General features: G+C 40.0%; 1 pseudogene; it reads right to left on the bottom strand.

The window, feature by feature from the left end:
- Positions 1-14,919, bottom strand: part of LOC114702706 — a 63,674-nt pseudogene that overhangs the window by 11,923 nt on the left and 36,832 nt on the right.

Here is a 14,919-nt window from a genome sequence, read left to right as displayed (position 1 = left end):
GGAAATACATCATCACATGAAAATTCATTTTACCTATTGTTTCTGCTCCATAGCAGGTATTATGTGAGAATGACCAACTCCACAGAACCACACAATGGAGCGTGATTTTATACCTCGCTGGAAATGACCATTCATTTCTCAAGCTCTCTTCTTTCTGAAATGTCTACTCTGCTATTTCCCTAAACTGCCAACAAATAACTCAAGTGTTCCACCAATCCAAAGGTCTCTGTAATTCTCCTGCTACAAGCAGAGGGTCAGAATAAGGAAAACCATGTGGCAAGTTTGTTTTATGGAAATACAGCTTTATGTGTGTTTAAAACTTCTTGCCAAAAGCTGTGAGAACAACCTATTTACTAGGGGCTCAGTGTCCTGGTGTAGAAGAATTACCAGGACTCAGGTTTTTTGTCTTTAAATTTGCATTTAATTTTATGTGTATGGATTTTGTCTACATGCATATTATGTGAACCATGTATATTTCTGGTACCCCACAGACTCCAGAAGAGGGTGTTGGATCCCCTGGGACTGGAGTAAGATATGGTATGAGTGCTAGAAACCAAACTTGGAGGCTCTTAACCAGTAAATCATCTTTCCGACCCAAGGATTTTGTTTGTTTTTAAAGAACACTCAAGAATATAGACTTGATGCAGTTATCCCAAGTAATATCTTTTTATTGGTATAAAGACCAATGTTGGGGGAGGGCTATGATGCTGTATCTCACAGTTAAAGAACCATACTATAGATGCTGACATTTCCCAAATGTTTTCTCTCCCTCAAAGTGTTGGGTGTATAGCTTAAGTCCTACTCTTCCTATACCTCCTCTATCCCCACTTCATACTCAGACACAACAGTTTATGCTGACCTTTTTTTTTAACTTTATTTTTTTATTTTATGTGCATTTTTTTTCTGCATGTCTGTGTGACGGTACCAGATCCCCTGGAACTGGAGTTGCAGATAGTTGTGAGCTGCCATGTGGGTGCTGGGAGTTGAACCCAGGTCCTCTGGAAGAGCAGTCAGTGCTTTTAACCACAGAGCCATCTCTCCAGCCCATAAAATGCTGACCTTTTTTTAATACTGTCATATTGAACCCTATTTTCAAATACATACACATAACTTTCTGAGGTATCACTTAGTCCTATCTTATTTAGAAATCAGCAATAACAACAAAAAAATTGCAATCTGTTCTATCAGGCCTATAGTGGTTTGAATAATCATGGCCCTTATAGGCTCATTTATTTGAATGCTTAGTCACCAGGGAATGGTAGTGTTTGAAAGGATTAGGAGGTGAGGCCTCATTGGAAGAGGTGTGTCACTGGGGGTAGGCTATGAGGTTTCAAAATCCCATGCTCATTCTCAGTTTCTCTTCCACCCCCACCCCCACCCCAACTCCCAGCTTGCAGATCGGTATGTAGTTCTCAAATACTTTTCTGGCACCATACCATACCTGCCGTCATGGTTCCCACCATAATAGGGTAACCCTCTGAAACTGTAAGCAAAGCCCAATTAAATGCTTTCTTTTGTAAAAGTTGCCTTGGTCTTGGCATCATAGCAGAACTAAGACAAGGCCCTTAAATAATATGTAGAAGTAGTCAATATTTTCAAATGTAGGCACCCAGTATTGAGAGATATTATCTACTGTCTACAGATAAAGACTACAGACTTGTAGACCCCTGGCCTAGTCATGGGAATTCCTAGTAGCCTCACCTCGCAAACAGCCCCTAAGTGCTCAGTGCCTAAATTAAGGCTCATCACAGTTGGGCAGTGACTTACACCTATAAAACCCATCTCAAAGCCAAACAAAGGCAACACTTATTTGGTGACTTTTGCTAGAAGAGCACGACAAGGCAGTCTACAGAAGCTGCATCTGGACATACATAAGTGAATGATAACTAATTATTTGCAATGAGGAAGGGAAGGGAGACTTGAGCACCCATTGACCCTCATTACACTACTGTCTCTACTTAAACTCTTGAAGACCTGTACTCTCCCTTTAGAAAAAGTAAAAATATGAACTGCCATGAGGTCTTATGGCCCAAGCTTGCAATCCCAGCCTGCCTGGGTAATCTAAGGCTAGTTTGGGCTAAAATGTAAGACTGTCTCATTATCTCCCTTGCCTCACATTTACAAAGTACTATTTGTATGAAAAAAAGAGGAAGATGGGGAGTTAAAAAAAATATATAATTGGGAGAAAAATAGGGCCCTGAGAAGGCAAATTCATGAAATCAGGAGTGGCAATATTTTATGGACTGCATATAGACCCCAAAATTCAATACAACAGACTACAGGGTATAGAGTGGATGAGGAGGGCTCTAGTTATCTGCAACTGTGTTTGTCACCCTAAGAAGTCATGAGTCTACACTCTGCAAACAGAAAGGTGTAAGTGCTAAGATCTGCTTCTATTAATAGTTAGATGAGAAAACATGAGATTTCTGCTACCATGTATCAGCCTCAAAAAAGTTTTCATCTAAACTTTTCTAGACCATGCCACCCAGATCTCTAAGTACCACGCTCATCTCTTTAATCTCAAAGTCCCAGTGACTTGGGGGGGGTGGGGAGGAGAGATCACTCAACTCTAATTTGTCATACAGGACTTCAAATTTTGACCTCCATCTCACACAGCTTCAAGCCTCAATAACAACTTTCCATGCATAGTACAGTTAGTATAAGAAGAATCTTCTTCCAGCATGAGGCTTTATTGAGAAGAAAGTGATATGCTAATGGAAGTCAAAGAAAAATACTCTCCTAGAGATCATTCTGGCACAGAAACCATCCTCTGCCCAGTTTAGAAATGAAAAGGAAGGGAAATGAACATTTTCTGAACACTGGTTCTGCATGCATGCCAAGGTACCGCATTACTATGTATTCATAACAGTACTGCAATACAGACACTGCTGTCTCCATGTCTGCTGCAAAGAAAGAGTCAAACTCCGTATTCTGGATCAGCCCAAGGCCACAAGGCTGAAAGGAGGCAGGAATAAAACCAGCCTAAATAGAAATTGGTACCCTAGAATCTGAGACTTGCAAGTCAACAATAAAAGAAGCAAAAGTAGTAGACTTTACATTCTGTACAAGGAAGGGGCTGTATCCTCTACAGGACACGTGCCCATGTGGGTGCCTAAGAACAGAAGATGCACACTTACCATTGGTAGACAATAAAAACTGGGCAGCATTTTTCTGGGGTAACCACCTAATTTTGTTGATCTTCTCTTCTATTTCTAAGCTTTTCAAGTAGTCAAATTCTGGCTCATGGCTCTGGAAGGTGCTGTAAACATTGTATTCTCCTCTGCTATGAGACTGGATTTTGTTCTACAACAGAAAAGAAAATATTTGGACTATGTTGAAATATGTATCTAACCATAATCAACTCCAACAGACTTTGGAATTGTCGGTGAGCCCATCAGGCAGCTCTATCTTACATGTTATTATACCATTTCCTGTACTTAAAGTCCTTCAAGGAGCAAGAAAGCTTTACAAAGAATAAACAAGAAACACTTCAAACAGTGGACCAAATACAGACTAATTTGATTAACTTGCATACTAAATAGCATGGCTATACCGTTAAGAAATCTGAACACCCACAAAATGGATACATCTAAAATGTAAAAGTTAAGGAGACAATGCTCAGAAACAGCTGGCTGGAGCACGTTTTTTCTGCCTTGTTATCTAAGTGATGATTGGTATTATTCTGAGGCCTCCTTTCTGTATTTTACTGTTGAAAACCCCTTAAGAAAGGTGCTCTCATAAATCCAACACCACCATGTGACTCTTACGACCCATCCTGAAAACACTATTAGAGAGAACTCTGCTACCAATCAAGTATGTATCAGCACCCTGGTGATGCCTGCCTGAACCTCTGCTACACAGCTTACTCTACCGAATTCTGATCACAGGAACCTTGCACACTGATGCTTACTTAGTTCACTTAGTGTCAGTCTGCTGAAATATACTGGTTCAGCTGAAGGGATTAATATGAACAGTACTTGTGAAGGGTTTCAGTTAACACCAGTACCCCAGCAAGTACAAACTATAATCAAACAATCAGAAACACTTTCATGAAAAATACTGTTGAAAAATCTTATTCAAAACAGAACTATTGGAAACTTGGGAAAATAGTTTAAATAAAAATGTAATTTTACAGATAGACCTAATCGTTTTAATGAAAACTGAGTTATCAATTCAAACGTTTACAGCTGTAACCTGTTCCCATTCATATCAGAAGAAAACTGTTCAACTATCTTGGAAACATACACTTTGGTTTGTTTTTTCTAACAGGGTCCCCCAGGACTGTTATAACTGTCAGTTATTCTTGGACACACCAATTATCAGTGAGCGGGTCTGCCAATGTTAAGAATGAAGAGCGTACCAATAACATACCCAATTTTGGGGGTATGCTGATGTGAAAGCCAATTTTTGTCTTTGTCCCACTGCCACACTCATATGCCAAATTCCATAAGGACTCAAGTATCATGTTAGAATGAATGCTGTCAAACTTCCACCTAAATTTATCCAACCAGCCTCACATGAAATAATAAATGGAACTATAATTACTATAGTGAATACTGTTTTAGCCTTTTTTATATCCTATTTAAAAAGGAACAATTGTATATAGTACTATGATTATCTAAGGCTTAAAAGGGATAGTTAACAGAATCCTGTGTCACAAGTATACACACTTCAAGTACAGTGTATAGAATAAAGAGAAACTACACACTGTATTTATTAATAAAAAATGAAAACCCATGAAATCAAATTCTCAGAAACAGAACCAAAATACCATCCTACAGACTCCTCAAGAATCACACAAGGTTCACACATGACCTATTACAAGCTCCCAAAACAAAATCAAGGAGGAGTCTGGTAGCTACAGACTGTAAGTACCTTTTCCAAGGGAAAAAATTTCCCACAGAGAAAACTGTATCTAAAAGTTAAAAGAAGCCACATACCACTACACTACAGAAGAACAGTGAAGAACAAGGTTAACAGGCAAAATGGCCTAGCACTACTAACAAAAAGATATCTCAGACTACAGAAATGAGCTTGCAGCCAGTCCTGACCTTTCCTCCAACACAAGAACCTGTGCTTAGATTAAGTGACCACGGCAGCAGTATTCTCTAATGATAGTGAACAAGTACGAAAAATAAGCAAGTCTTACATCTTCACATAGATCAAAGTCAGAAAAAGGCTTTCTGGGTTTCACTAAAACAGCAACAACAACAAACATCAGCTCCCCTATATCAGAGAATTATGATGCATTCTAAAATGTATTATGCTTGGGTTTTCTTCCATTGCCTTTCTTTTCACATCCCCTTTTTCTTAGTTTGCCTTTGATCACAAGAAATCTATTCTTCATCAGATGCTCTATTTGTGTGAAATCTTCTGTAACAAATGTACAGGTGGTTTATCCTCAACAGTAGCAGCCAGAAGAATGAATAAAGGGGATGCTTGGGGCAGAAAAGGGGGCTCAGAAGTGCACAAGCCACAACGAGCCACAGAGAAAGAGCTTCTGAGGGAAGCGCCAAGACCTACTTAGATTCACTCCACGCAGCACATTCCAAGAGTGACAACAGAAGAGAGACAAGACAAGAGAAGAAGCACCTGTCCTAACAAGACTCAGAGTACAGTGAGGAAGGCAGAGCCACACTCAACAGAGACAAGGAGAGACACAAACAAGGCACACACGCCAAGAGGGGGCCAGGCTTGGATTCTGACCATGAGAGCCTTGCTGTGCAGCATCCACTGGCAACCAGGCCCCTATCTCAAGCCAAAAAAACACATTACAAGACACAAAGGTGAGTGAGCAACCATAATTTGAAGACACTCTGTTTTCTACCTGCCACATGTGAAGCACTGGCCACACACTGAACACCTAAAATATGGCTACTATAATCAAAGGGAAATTCACTCACTCCTTCATTCACTCCAGTTTTGCTATATAAAACCAGGATTGCTTCAGACCTGTGATTTTCCCCTATCAGCCTCCCTGTGCTGGATTACAGGTATGCACCACAATTTCTTTGATGGGATTACTGTCTTGCTAGTTCATTCATTTTCCAGCTTTTAAGATGGGTTTATCAGTTACTTGCGTGAACAACTCACCACTGAAAAGTCCAACCCATCCATTTTTTGCATCTTCCATACTTCAGCATTTCGAAGATGGCATCCCATTGTAGCAGGAGAGCAAAGTGCCAAGAGTCTCAGGTAGAGGCCTTGGGAATATCAGCAGCCTCATTACCACAGCTCTAACTATCGTATGGTATTTTCTCTTCACTTCCTTACCACGACTACAGGGAGCTGGCTCATCTATTCTCTCTCTCTCTTTTTTTGGTTTTACAAGACAGGGTTTCTCTGTGTAGCTCTGTGCCTTTCCCAGATCTCCCTCTGTCGACCAGGCTGGCCTCAAACTCACAAATATCCACCTGCCTCTGCCTCCCAAGTGCTGGGATTAAAGGCATGCGCCACCACCGCCCGGCTGGCTTATCTATTCTTTAATAAACTGAACTGTAAATGGCCACATGACCAGTGGCTACACACTAAACAATATAGCTCTAAGTCACCATGGAGTATCATCCAGGATCTTGTGGCAGAAAAGTATTTCCAATTGAATTCATATTAATAACCTGTTTATAGAAATATACCATCTAGAAAAAGAAAAGGAAAGCCAAACCATGGGACACACTGTCAACTAATGTACTTTACGATGAGTTCTTGTATAAAGTATACAAAGCCATAAATCATTAAAAAAAAAAAAAAAAAAAGACAGCCCCAAAAGCTTACTGGAGTTTTTAAAACCGTTTACTCAAGATGATATCCAAAATTCACTAAATACGTTAAGTCTCCCAGGTGCTGAGATAGGTATGTGACACTATGCTTGTCTCTCAACCTCAATGCACCAGCAACAGTGCTGCAGTAATATATATTACACACAGAGATATCAGCCACCTCTCATATACTCCCTCTCTTATCCCTGTATCACTTCTTTCTTTCATCCTTATGCCATCTTTTTACTTAATTGCAACTTTCCACAGATTTAATAATCTTTAAAATCTGTAGACCCTAACATTATCCCAACTTTCATTTTTCTTCAAAGTCAATCTAATATTTATTTCTTATGCTTGCTCCCTATTACTCCTAATCTTATTAAGTAAAATCTAAGTGTAATTAATCCACACTATTCCTGATTACTCACCTTCCAAAAGCTATTAAAGTAAAAGAGGCCATTATTACTATCACCATAAAGCTGTGGTTCAACTCCCAGTTAGTCCTGCTTGTGGAATAGCCCAGCTCTTAAACCAGGCACCCGAACTCCTAGAGTGAACACACTCAACTCTACCACATTCAAGTCCCATTTGCAGAACTCCTCCAAAACTTAGTCATTGTAATGGCACCTAATGAGAATAAATCAGATGTAATCCCAGACAAAGAATTCAAAATAGTGTTCAAAGGCACAATCAAACAGTTGAATGAAATAAGGAAGGCAATGGATAGGAGCCAAGAATTCAAAGAGAAACACTGATGAAAAACTAATCTCAAATTCGGGAAATAAAGTCCCATGAAGTCTCAGCAATAGAACAGATCAAAGAAGACAGGGTATCTGAGTTTCTTGAATACAGGGTGGAGAATCAGAACATCCCAACTATGAAAAGGATAAAATAATGAAGTACCAGTGAGAATTACAAGACACACATGGCACTCTGAAAAGAGCCAAGAAGGCCATACTTAGAGAAGAACCTTGTTCTAAAGGCACAGAAAATATTTTTAAAAGATCAGAGAAATTCTCAGAAAGAAGTGGCACAGGAGGCATTCAGGACACAGACAATCAAAGAACATCCTCATCAAACCATCATTCAAACACCAAATACACAAACAAAGAAAGTAATCTCAAAAGCAGCAAGAGCAGAACAGCAACTGAAACTTGTGCAAAACCAGAAAAGGTCTCAGCTCTGAAAGTAACAAATGCCATCCAGCAAGCTATCTGACATAACAGAAGGAAAAAACAAAAATTTCCCACAATGAAAATAAAAGTTGGGCTGGAGAGGTGGCTCAGAGGTTAAGAGCACTTCTAGAGGTCCTGCACTTAATTCCCAGCACCACATAGTGGCTCACAACCATCTACAATGAGATATGGTTACTCTCTTCTGTATGCAGTTATATAAATAAAATACATAATAGATAAATCTTTTCTAAAAACAGAAAAAGACTAAGCAACTTATGACCATGAGGTCAGCTTTACAGAAGATATCTAAAGGGACAGAAAAGCAAACCCATCTACAAGGCCACAAGACGACTAAACAATAGTAGAGTAATAGTTAAAATGAGATGAAGAAGCCAGGCCGTGGTGGCGCAGCCTTTAATCCTAGCACTCAGGAGGCAGAGCCAGGTGGATCTCTGTGAGTTCGAGGCCAGCCTGGTCTACAGAGTGAGTTCCAGGAAAGGCGCAAAGCTACACAGAGAAACCCTGTCTCCAAAAAAAAATAAAATAAAATAAAAATAAAAAATAAAAAAAAAATGAGATGAAGCCGGGCGTGGTGGCGCACGCCTTTAATCCCAGCACTCGGGAGGCAGAGGCAGGCGGATCTCTGTGAGTTCGAGGCCAGCCTGGGCTACCAAGTGAGTTCCAGGAAAGGCGCAAAGCTACACAGAGAAACCCTGTCTCGAAAAAACCAAAAAAAAAAAAAAGATGAAAAAACACCAAACACTACAAAAATCAACAAAATACATACCTTTCCACAACAACCCTGAATATTAATTATCTCAATTCTCCAATCAAAGCCACAGATTACAACTGGATCAAAAAACAGGTGTCATCTATTTGTTGACCACAAGAAATGCAACTCACCACAAAAAAGAACTCCCTTAAGGTGAAAGAATGGAAAAAGGTATTCCAAACACTTAACATAAGAAGCAAGCAGGTGCCACGAACAGCTGATAAAAAACAGGCTTCAAACCACAGCTACTGAGAAAAGAGAAAAGGCATGTCACAGTGACTGGGGAGACAATCTATCAACGGACAGTGTGATTCTAAAATCGTATGTCCCAAACACAATTGCACACCCAATTTCATAAAAAACTACTAGATAAGCCGGGCGGGGGTGGGGGGCGCACATCTTTAATCCCACATCAGGAGGCACAGGCAGTGGATCTCTGTGAGTTCGAGGCCAGCCTGGGCTACAGAGTGAGTTCCAGGACAGCCAGGGCTACACAAGAGAAACACTGTCTAAAAAAAAAAAAAAAAAAAAAACTCCAAAAACAAAACAAACCCTACTAGATATAAAGTCACAGACTAGCCACAGTACAACAGTAGTGGGTGACTTCAATACCCCAGTTTAGGTCACCAGATAAGAAAATAGAGAAAGATTTAAAAATCAAATGACATCACAGGTCAAATGAACTTAATAGACACCTACAAAGCATTCCTTCCATCCAAACACTATAGAATACACTTTCTTAGGAGCTCATGGAACTTTCTCCGAAAACTGATCACATCTGTTTCAGACAGGAAGCATGTCTTAAACCCAGGAAAACAAAAACAATTCATTGCATTCTATTTGATCACAATAGAGTAAGACACAAAGTTAACAGCAAGATAAACTCATGAGCATACACAACCTCATGGAGATTAAACAACACACTAAAATCAAGAAGGAAAGAAAAACACTTCTAGGGTCAAATAAAAATGAAAGTATTAACATATCCAATCCTATGTGTTATGATGAAGGCAGGGGGGGGGCAGTTTAGAGCTCTAGGCACCTGCAGTAACAAGTTAGAGAAATCACTCAAATAACACACTGGAGAAGAAAAAAACAAACAACAAACAAATCAGCAGGTGGGAAGAGACGGTAAAGAACAGAGTATAGCCGGGCGTGGTGGTGCACGCCTTTAATCCCAGCACTCGGGAGGCAGAGCCAGGCGGATCTCTGTGAGTTCGAGGCAGCCTGGGCTACCAAGTGAGCTCCAGGAAAGGCGCAAAGCTACACAGAGAAACCCCTGTCTCGAAAAAACCAAAAAAAAAAAAAAAAAGAACAAGAGTATAAATTAGCAAAACGGAAACCAAACAACAATCAATCAACCACAGAGCTAGTTCTTGAGAAGGAAAACAAGATAGACAAAAACCCCTAGCCAAACTCACCAAAAGTGAGAGAAGATCCAAATCAATAAAATTAGAAATGAAAGGAATCCATTACAGTGGATACCAATGAAATTCAGAAACCTATTAAGTCTTACCTAAGAAAACACATAGTCAATAACTTAGGAAAGTTGCAAAAAATGGATGAATTTTTAGACAACTGTTCTACCAAATCAAGATGAGATAAATTTAAACACATCTACAAGGAGCAGTGAGATTGAAGCAGTAATTAAAAATCCCCCAACCTGCTGGCAGTAGTGGTGCACGTCTTTAATTCCAGCACTTGGGAAACAGAGCCAAAAGGATCTCTGTGAGTCTGAGGCCAGCCTGGTCTACACAAACGAGATCCAGGACAAGCACCAAAACTACACGGAGGGAAAAAAAAAAAAAAAAGCCCAACCAGGGACTAGGAGAAAATCCCTCAAGTTGTCCCCTGACCTCCATAAGTGCACATGGCATGTATACATACACACCCAAAAACATATAAACAGACTATAATTTTGGCACATACCTTCAAGTAGGCAGAGATGGACAGGCTACATAGTGATACCTATTTTTTGTTAAGGTATTTAAAAAAAAAAAAAAGTCTCCCGATCAACCTAAGTCCAGGGCCAGATGGATTGATTTATTGGAGAACATTACTAGACATTCAAAGCACACCAATGCTTCTCCAGCTCTTCCATAAAATAGAGAAGGAAGGCAGGTTACCCTAGTCTTTTTATTATGCTAGTATCACCTTGACACCAAGACCAGACAAAGATGCAACAAAATTGTAACCCAGACCAACTACCCTGAGGAACTAGAAGCAAAATTCTAAAACAAAGAAAAACTACATCTTGCTGCCTGAACTCAGGAACACAAACAGATCACACATGAAATTGGTTTCACTCCAGAGATGCAGAGGTGGATGGTTCAACATACGTAAATCAGTAAATGTTATAAATTGGACAAATGGACTAAAGGACAGAAATCATGTGGCATCAAAATAGATACAGAAAGGGCATTTGACTAACTTCAACATCCCTTCATACTAAAAGTCCTAGATAGAAAGAATATATCTCAACATAATACAGGCTATATAATACACACCTATAACCAACCACTAAATGGGAAAAACCTCAAAGCATTTACAATAAAATCAGGAATAAGAAAACTCCTATTCAATATACAGTGATGGAATGAATTCTTAGCTAGGACATAAGACACAACAGAACCAGGGACTCAGTGGTTAACACTGGCTGCTCTCCTAAAGGACCCACATCGAACCCTCAGCTCTGTAACTCCAAATCCAGGAAATCTAATGCCTTCTTCTGAGCTCCACAGGAACCAGGTATACACATGATGCACAAACATGTGCAAACTACCCATAAACATAAACTTTAAGAAAAGACAAGAGAGGGGCTGGAGAGTGGTTAAGAGCACTAGCTGTCCTTCCACAGGTCCTGAGTTCAATTTCCCAGCACCCACATGATGGCTCAGAACATCCATAATGGGATCTGACGCCTCTTTCTGGTGTGCAGGTGTACATGCAGACAGAGAACTCATAAATAAATGAATAAACTTCAAAGAAATGTAGAAAAAAGCGTTAAAAGGGAAGAGAATGAAAATAAAGGAATATAAAAAGACAGGAAGAGCCGGCGGTGGTGGCGCACGCCTTTAATCCCAGCACTCGGGAGGCAGAGCCAGGCGGATCTCTGTGAGTTCGAGGCCAGCCTGGACTACCAAGTGAGTGCCAGGAAAAGGCGCAAAGCTACACAGAGAAACCCTGTCTCAAAAAAAAAAAAAAAAAAGACAGGAAAGTCAAAGTATCTCTATTTGCAGCTGATATGATTCTGTATCTAAGAATGCAAAAACACTGCCCAGAACTCTCTGATCTGATACTCTGTGCAAAGTGACAGGATACTAAATTAACATATACCAATTAGTATCCTTCCTATACATCAATGACAAACATACTGAGAAAGAAATCAGGGAAGCAATCCCCTCAATCGCTAACACCAAGGACGTATGAAAAAGCCTTCCAGAACTACTCTGTAAGCTAATTTAAAAATATTTTTAATCAAGAATGAGTTTGAAGGACATTACCATGCATAAATGAACAATGCTGCTCTCAGAAGATACAGGCTTTGAAATGAAAATCTCAGTTCACGGACTAGGTTATCTCCCTATAAGTCATTGGTCAGGTAGGCAAAAACAACACAGGCTATTGTCATTGCTCTTGGCTATTCACCATAACTAGATGGAAAGATTCTATTGCCAAAAACACCACAGACTAATTACAGGATAGAGAAACGATCTGGAACTGATAGAGAAACTTCCCTGCTGGCTAGCTTTCATCCAGGAGAGGTGCTACACAGGCAGCTGGGGAATAAAAGACATCAGTGTTCATATCCAGCATGGGCCTTGCATGCTACAACACCAACCTGAACAAGCAAGATGTGCCCACTTACCACAATGACATGGCTGTTACAGAAGTAACTAACTACTTTGTAGTTGAATTTAAAGTCTGTGCCACAGGAGGTAATTCATGTCTGGTTCTGTAAACTTGGTCAGAGAAGGTCACAGGTTAAAGGTAGGAGTGGGAGGTCAAGGGGGGGTTCTACTATGCTACTTTGCTAAATGCCCATGCTGTCAAAGTGCCTTCTAAATGTTGTGTTTAGGCTCATAGATTTGTTACACTCTCAACTTTGGTCTGAGAAGCTTCTTTCAGCAGTGGGCAGAAGTTAATAATACAGAGACTAGCTGTTGTGGAATATTAGTGTTACATTTGTTTAATAATGCAAAGACATGTTGCATTCTTTTCTGTTGCATTTGTTTAACTCTGTGAAGCTGTGTTACTCTACCTGTAATAACACCTGATTGGTATAATAAAGAGCTGGATAGCCAATAGCTTGGCAGGAGAAAGGATAGGCGGGGCTGACAGGCAGAGAATAAATGGGAGAAGAAATCTGAAAAAGAGGAAGGAGTGAGAGAAGGAGGATTCAAGAGGTCAGCCACCAGCTACACAGCCAGCCAAGGAGTAAGAAGATAAGTATACAGAAAATAGTGTAAGATAAAAGCCCAGAGGCAAAAGGTAGATGGGATAATTAAAGTTAGAAAAGCTGGCAAGAAACAAACCAAGCTAAGGCCAGGCATTCCTAAGTAAGCGTGACTCCATGTGTTTGGGAGCTGGGGGCGGGGGCCCCCCAAAAAGAAAAAAGAGTAAAAAAACAAAACCAAACAACTACAACTAGTAACTGATCATCAAAGCGACTGTAAGCTTCAACCCTAAATATATTAACTCCCCACCCCTATCCTTGCCTCAGTAACATCCCAGAAATGATGCAAAGAATTTAAGAGCCAGAAGTTGGGGAAGAATGCCAGAAAATGTTTGTTTTGTGGACAAGATCCGGCCGTTGTACCAGTAAATTCACAGCAGAGTGGTTACCAGCACAAGATTTAAACAGTCAGCAGCATTTTAGCAGAGATGGGAGAGGGGACTTATGCTCCATCCTTAGCTGAAGATCTACTGGCAACTGTGAATACGGGGAAGGAGGAGTCATTTTTCTTTCAGATACAGCAGTGTAGGTTGCCCAGAGTCTGGTGGATGGCCCTACACCCTTGTGTACATATGGACACACTAGCTGGACTATGTCAAGAAGGGAAGGAGGAGAAAGAAGAGAAAGAGACGGGGAGGGTTAAAGGGAGCTTCAGTGAGGAGTGCAAGATAGCAATGTTCAAAAACATGTATGCAAAAATGAAATTCTCAAGGAATAAACAAAAATACTGGTTAAAAAAAGGAAGCAGCAAGGTGTGCACACATTTAATCCAGCACTTGGGATGCAGAGGCAGAAGGATCTTGTGAGTTCAAGGACAGCCTGGTCTACAGCTAGGTCAGTTAGGGTGACAGTTAAGACCCTGTCTCAAAAAAAAAGCACGAAACCAGGTATTTCAATATTTACCACCTCACCTGAGCATCCACAGAAACAACAAAACTCATTACAAAGCAAATGGCAGCTGACCAACCTTGGAAGACCTGTACTGTGATCATCACAAAGGGAACTTTTCAGTATTTCCTTTGTTGTCAAAACAAAATAGCAAGATGGGTCATCTATTTCAGGATACACCAAGAATTTATTTACACACACCATGGCTGTGATCCTCAGGGAAATCTTTTTACTGTGTGCCTCATTTCCTACTAAAATAAGCAATATAGCCTTGTTATGGAACTTTTGGAATTTAACCTAAAAATTAGAAAAAATCATCTTACTTTACCAATATAAATGTGTATCCCTCAGCTCTTGCACACACATTCATAAACACTCACACAGACCAAAGTTACCCTTAAGACACAGCTAAAAGCATACAAAATTAATTGGCAGAAGTACCTTGATTAATTCAACAAGATAAAGTTTCAGAGGGGAAATCATCACTGTTACTTAACCTATACTTAAAAACACATTTTATACTAAGTAATTCTAAAAATAATGCATATAAACAAATTCTTTTCTTATCAGGGTCATTATAAAATTAGCCATTCTGCTTATTTCTTCGTAGGACAGTACTTATTTCAAACAGCACTTTAGAATCTTCAGAGAAATTTCACAAAATAAGAAACTATTCTTTTTTAAAAGAACATTAGCTGGGCAGTGGTGGCGCACGCCTTTTAATCCCAGCACTCGGGAGGCAGAACCAGCAAATCTCTGCGAGTTCAAGGCCAGCCTGGTTTACAAAGACGGGTTCAGGAAGGCACAAAGCTACACAGAGAAACCCTGTCTCGAAAACAAACAAAGAACATTATTCATTTCTTTCTTCTGGGG

This window comes from Peromyscus leucopus, unplaced genomic scaffold, assembly GCF_004664715.2.
Source record: "Peromyscus leucopus breed LL Stock unplaced genomic scaffold, UCI_PerLeu_2.1 scaffold_569, whole genome shotgun sequence".
NCBI lineage: Eukaryota > Metazoa > Chordata > Mammalia > Rodentia > Cricetidae > Peromyscus > Peromyscus leucopus.
Note: the sequence above shows the minus strand (reverse complement) of the source record. Positions and strands in the feature narration are given on the sequence as shown.